Source organism: Aquila chrysaetos (assembly GCF_900496995.4).
Source record: "Aquila chrysaetos chrysaetos chromosome W unlocalized genomic scaffold, bAquChr1.4 W_unloc_2, whole genome shotgun sequence".
In the NCBI taxonomy this organism is placed as follows: domain Eukaryota; kingdom Metazoa; phylum Chordata; class Aves; order Accipitriformes; family Accipitridae; genus Aquila; species Aquila chrysaetos.
In genome coordinates, this window is record NW_024470322.1 from 267,968 (window position 1) to 274,394 (window position 6,427).

Here is a 6,427-nt window from a genome sequence, read left to right on the forward strand (position 1 = left end):
TGGCTCGGCTTTGGCCAGCGGTTGGTCCGTTGCCAAGCCAGCTGGAATCATCTGTGTCTGGCACGGGGCAGCCCCTGGCCGCCTTCTCACAGAGGCCACCCCTGCATGACCCCCCTCCCCCAACCTTGTCACATAAACCCAATACAGTGTGCTACAGCAAAATGAAGTCTGGATGAGGCTGATCAGTAATTTTAGGGCACTGCGAGGGCCAACAGCTCCCTGGGGGTCACGAAGGGAGAATCCCCAGGCCAGCGGGGCATGAGCCTTGCCAACCAGGGCTTGTCCTACTGCCTCCAGTGAGGGAGCAGGGCAGGCCGGAGGGTGTGGGTAGTTAGGGTCTGGCGGCCGGAAGATGTCGCGCTGTACGGAAAGGTAGGGCCCCTCTCCAGGTAGCCAATAACACTTAGTTTATGAGGTAAGCGGACGGAAGTGACGTCATAAACCCAAGCTATATAATGCCGTGTCACTCACAAATAAACGCCATTTGCCGTCCACCACATTGGTGTACGTGAGCTGATGGCCCGAGCGGCCTGGGGTTGGTCGCCGTGCCGTTCCTGAACCAGGTCGCCACGCCAACGAAAGGCAACAAGTGGTGCCGAAACCCGGGATTCGTCGCCTGGACAGGTGAACGGCGGCCGGAGCGGCAGGACCAGCCCGGCGGGGAGGACGCTCCCGGACCAACAAGGATGATGGAAGCCCTTGTGAAGGTCGTATCACAATTACATACACAGTGGGGTATTGACTGTAAACCTAAAGATTTTACTCTCGCAGTTGCGAGGCTTTTGCAAATTGGGGTCATTGACCAGCCGGTGGATATTCTCCACCCCAAAGTGTGGGATAAATGCACTAAAGCGTTAGCCGAGGAGACGATGTCCTCGGGTTCCGCAAAAAATCTTAAGTCGTGGGGGAAAGTCATACAGGCCCTGCGGAAGGCCATACAAGAACAGGACACCTGGAGGGCGGCAAAGAACTGTTTGCAGACCACCCCAAAATTGGGAGTCGGAGCAGCCACGCAGACTTTGCACCCCCCAGACGGTGATGATTCTGCTGGGCCTAAAAATCTGCAAGAGGGCGACGCGTCCCCTCAACTCCCGAACCCTGACCCGCTTACGGAGGGACAGAAACGAGCTAAATCCTTCTGGGGTGGGCTAGCCGAGGAGGCCAGAAGCGCCGCGGAGAAATCAGAGTCTGGGGAAGTCTGGGCCGGACCACCGCCTTACGCGCCCCAAGATGGCGCCGAGCAGAAAGGCAGAGGGCGGGGCGAGGATGCCTTTGGCGGGAATAGGGAGGAAGCGCTAGTACTAACAAGCGCACACAAAAGGCAAGGGGAGGAGAACGGGAAGGAGGAAGGTGGTGGGGGCGACCGGGAAGGGGAGGGGAGCGCGAGCGAAGGGCGGAAAGCCAATCAGAGCGACCATCTGAAAAAATGCCCTCACAAGGCAAACACCCCGCCGAACCAAGAGGGCGGGCCGAACCAAGAGGGCAGGCCGAACCAAGAGGGAGGGGCGAGCCAAGAGGGAGGGAACGGCCCGCCCGCAAGGGAGGTGGGCGGGGCCAGAGCCCGACAAAAAGGTACTGGAAACCGGAAATAGCCGGTCAGTCCAGTTCCGACTCTGGATCAGGCACCAGCTGGGACGAGTGGCTCGCAACCGATTCAAACTTAGAGGAGGAAGAGACGGAGATAAACAAAGTTAAGAGCCAAAATATTCCCATCCAAATTAAAGAGGAACCGCGGGGAAAAATCCCCCTCACGGACTGGAGAAAAATAAAGATCGCGTGCGCTGATTGAGCCCCATCGGCTGCACTAGCATTCCCAGTCCGGGTGACGGAAGGGGGACAGAGGGTCCACTCCCCAATAAACCCTAAGGATATACAAACGATTGTTAAGGCAATTGCGGATAAAGGACTTAATTCGGCCATGGTCTCCACCCTCATAGATGGTGTCTTCGGGGGAGACGATATGCTCCCGTTTGACATAAAACAAACTTGCAGATTGATCTTTGACGGGGCAGGGATGATTGTTTTTAAACAAGAATGGGAGGACAACTGTGCGAGGCAACTGGCCCAAGTAACTGGAGCGGATCATCCACTGCATGGCTCCAGCCTGCAGCGGTTAATGGGCACAGACCCCACAATGATTACCCCCCAGGCGCAAGCCCAGGGCCTGCGGGCCCATGAAGTAATGACAACTACTCGTGCAGCCAGAGAAGCTATTCGCACAGCCTCTAGAGTTATTGTCAAGCCATCGCCATGGTCCACAATAAAACAAAATGAAAGCGAGAGCTTTACACAATTTGTGGATAGCCTCCAGGCAGCGGTCGACTCCTCGACCCTGCCCTCGGAAGCGAAGGGCCCAGTCCTTGCAGATTGTTTACGTCAGCAGTGCAATTCGGCAACCAAAGAAATCCTACGATCACTGCCAGTGGGGTCAAGTGTTGCGGACATGATTAAGCATGTCGCAAAGGAAGAGCATCTAGCCCCGATTCAGATGGCTGTCCGTACAGCAATATCTGATGTAATGGCATGTTTTAAATGTGGCCGGGCGGGCCACGTTGTGACAAACTGCCCTCGGTCGGGGGACCCACTAACAACGCTTTCCCCGCGCCAGAACCGACCCAGAGGACCGTGTTGGGCCTGTGGAAAGAAAGGACATTTAGCTAAAGAATGTAGGTCTAAAACTCAGGGAAACGGGAGGGGGAGGGGGCACCCGGGCCGTGCACAGCCCTCTCCCACTTGGGATGTGAGGCGGCCCACCTATGCCAACCCCAGATGGGGCGAAGCACTCCCAAACCCGCTACCCCCTCGAGAAGCGACCAACTTTGTGGCTCAACCGGCGATTCAGCCGAACCTGTTTCCACCACGGGGACAGCAAGGACCTCCCCCGGGGGGCGAGACCCCAGGGTGGCCCTAGCAGTAAAGTGTGATAACCCGCCAGTGGTGTGGGGGGTCTGTTCCCTCTATAATATCTCAAATGACATCACCATTAGTGTCCCCTTTTTGATCGATACCGGAGCAGATGTTACAGTTATCCCTGAGACAAACTGGCCCCCACGTTGGAAATTGGAAGATGCCCCCATGGTGGGTGGAGTCGGGGGATTAACCCGAGCTCGGAAAAGTGCGCAATTAGTAGCAATCACGCTTCACACTGCAAAAGGACTGGAGGAAACCATTATCCTCTTCCCATATGTCATGTCAGGAGTCCCACCTCTGTTGGGAAGGGACGCCCTAGCCCTATTAAAAGCCAGGGTGACAAATTTACCATAAGGGCCACTGCCGCATACCCACTCCCACCAATTAGACTGACATGGAAATCGTCCGACCCAGTGTGGGTCGAGCAGTGGCCCCTCTCAAAGCCTCGAATGGACGCTCTTCTTGAGCTAGTTGACCGCGAATTACAACGAGGTCATATAGAGCCTTCCACTAGCCCATGGAATACCCCAGTTTTTCTAATACCCAAACGAACGGGCGAAGGGTTTCGCCTCCTTCATGACCTACGTGAAGTAAACAAGAAAATTCAACCAATGGGTCCCGTCCAAACGCTGTTGCCCATGAACTCTATGATACCAGAAGGGCAACCTTGCGCCGTCCTTGATATTAAAGACTGTTTCTTTTCGATACCCTTGCATGAGGAGGACAAGGAGCGGTTTGCTTTTTCTGTCGTATTCCCAAACAGTCAACGCCCCAACCTACGTTTCCAGTGGAAAGTGCTGCCTCAAGGAATGATCAACTCGCCTACTATCTGCCAAATTACAGTGGATCGAGCGCTGGCACCGGTTCGACGAAGCGACTCAACCGCGACTATCATTCAATACATGGACGATATCTTGATCGCCGCGCCGACGGGAAGTCAGGTAGACCAGCTAGTATCAATAGTCTCGGAAACTTTAAAAACAAACGGGTTCGAGATCGCGGGCACGAAAGTTAAAAGAGGACTGTGTGTAACCTTTTTGGGGGTGGGGATCACAGCTTCTTACGTAACCGCCCCGCAGATAAAAATCCGTCGGAACATCAAAACACTCCACGACATGCAGCAGTTAGTGGGGTCCCTGCAATGGCTCCACAACATTGTTCTGATCCCCCCCGAAATCATGGTGCCCCTGTACGATCTTCTAAAAGGAAAGAACCCATGGGAACAAAAAACTCTGACGACGGCAGCAATGAACTCTCTTGACTTTATCGAGCAACAGGCATCGTCAAGCACGCTCACCCGGTGGAACCCAGATGTTCCACTCGATCTGTATGTACATTTCACAGAGGGAGGGGGAGTAGGGGCACTAGCCCAGGGGCCCCCTGAAAAAGCTCAACCAATACAATGGATAGTCCTGGGAAAACCGTCACGTGCATTCTCTCCAGGAGTCGAGTGCCTTGGTAACCTCATTATGAAAAGCAGAAAACTCGCCCTGAGACACCTAGGCATCGAACCCGCCAAGATATACTTACCCTTTCGCAAACAGCTCCCAACGCAATCAGTGGCAATGTCAGAGCATCTAGCTATAGCTCTCGCTGGATTTGACGGAGAAGTCCGGTATGCTACAAAACCCCCCTGGACCCAAATGCTGGCGATTGTCAATATTGACCTCCCGTGGAAGGTCATGGATCGGCCCCAACAGGGACCAACGGTCTTCACAGATGCATCCTCAGCGACCTCAACCGCGGCAGCGGTATGGCAATCGGGAAGAGAATGGCACTGCATCAAAATGACCGATTGCGCGCTTTCAGTCCAGCAGCTAGAAGCGATGGCCGTGGTACTGGCGTGTGGACTGTTCCCAATGGAACACCTTAACATAGTGACCGATTCGATGTTCGTGGCTAAGCTTTGCTTAGCCATGTCGGGGCCCGGCGTGTCAACATCTACAGCAGCTCTCATGCTGGAAGAAGCACTTTTTTCCCGAAAAGGCACCATATCAGTCATCCACATCAACAGCCATGACCCAATCAAAGGGTTCTTTCAAACCGGCAACGACAAAGCAGATGCCGCCGCAAAAGGGTTGTGGACGCTAAGAGATGCCCGTCAGCTACACGAGTCTCTCCATATCGGAGCTAAAGCGCTAGCAAAGAAATGCAGGATCTCGGTCACCGACGCGAAACACATAGTAGCCACGTGTCCCCATTGTCAGAAAGCACCACTGTGGTCCGGTAGAGTCAATCCCAGAGGCCTTAGGGCCTCCGAAGTGTGGCAGACGGACTTTACACTCTGCCAGTTGCTGAAACCTCGAGCGTGGCTAGCAGTAACTGTAGATACATATAGCGGAGTGATCGCAGCCACGGAACACCTTAGAACCGACTCCAAAGCAACCATCCAACATTGGCTGACAGTCATGGCGTGGCTTGGCATCCCTAATCAGATCAAAACAGACAATGGCCCAAACTTCATTTCTAAATCAGTCCAGGCATTTGCTTTAAAATGGGGTATCACCTTAACACACGGTATTCCATATAATAGTACAGGACAAGCTATTGTTGAACGAGCAAATCAAACTCTGAAATCTAAATTAGAGGTGTTGGCAAAAACAGAAGGTTTTGCCAATGCCATTCCCCCGGGAGACCAACCACGTCTGCTAGCGACCGCCCTTTTAGCTCTAAATCAGTTCCCCAGGGGGGAAGAGCTGAATAGCCCCACTCAAAAACATTGGGCCACCCAAGCGTTAGAAGAAGGCCCGTTAGTTGTAATCAAAAATGAGCTGGGAGAATGGGAACAAGGGTGGAGACTAGTCCTGACAGGGCGAGGGTATGCTGCAGTCAGAAAAGATGGCAAAGTTAAGTGGTGTCCACTTAAGTCTATTAAACCGGACCTCCAGAATAAAGCTAATGAAAACTGTGAGTTTTTGTCCACAGGACCACATCATCGGACGTCCTCGTAACCCGTACACCCCAGTGGCAAGAGAGGACGACAAATCGACAAGCATCTTGTCCGCACCTGGAAGCTCCACACTGGCAGAATCCAAACGATGGCAACATAGCTCCCAAAAGGGGGGGCTACGTTGCCTCTGCGTGATCTTGATTTTAGAGCTTGTCACTGTAAGACAGGTAGGATCAGAGCACCATCCCCACCAGCCATTCAAATGGTCCCTCCTTCGATTTGAGGATCAGCAAATTATCGCAACTCAAATAACACCAGGTGCGCCGAGCTTTAGTGCCTCTCTGTGTCAGCTTGTCCCAAGAGACTGATGTTGGGAATACCTAGGATTTTATATGTGCCCTAGCTCGAATCCTGGAAAGGGGTACTGCAACTCCCCTAATCAGTACTATTGTGGTTATTGGGGATGTGAGACCATTGCCCCTGCTTGGATTCCAGGTAGTGGTAGAGACAAATACCTGAAAGTCCAGTGGGGTCCATATGGATGCACTCCACCGCAAGGATTCAGAGGACGGGGGAATTGTCAATACCTCTTAAATGTTACCAAGCCCTTAGAGGACAGTTGGTTAC

At 53.3% G+C, this 6,427-nt stretch overlaps 1 long non-coding RNA gene across 1 annotated transcript; it reads left to right on the forward strand.

Moving 5' to 3' along the window:
- The first annotated feature begins 331 nt into the window (after positions 1–331).
- Positions 332–6,127, forward strand: LOC121232940. The gene is made up of 2 exons (XR_005931769.1): positions 332–707; positions 5,836–6,127. It is a non-coding gene; the product is annotated as an uncharacterized LOC121232940 (long non-coding RNA).
- The last annotated feature ends 300 nt before the right edge of the window (positions 6,128–6,427 follow it).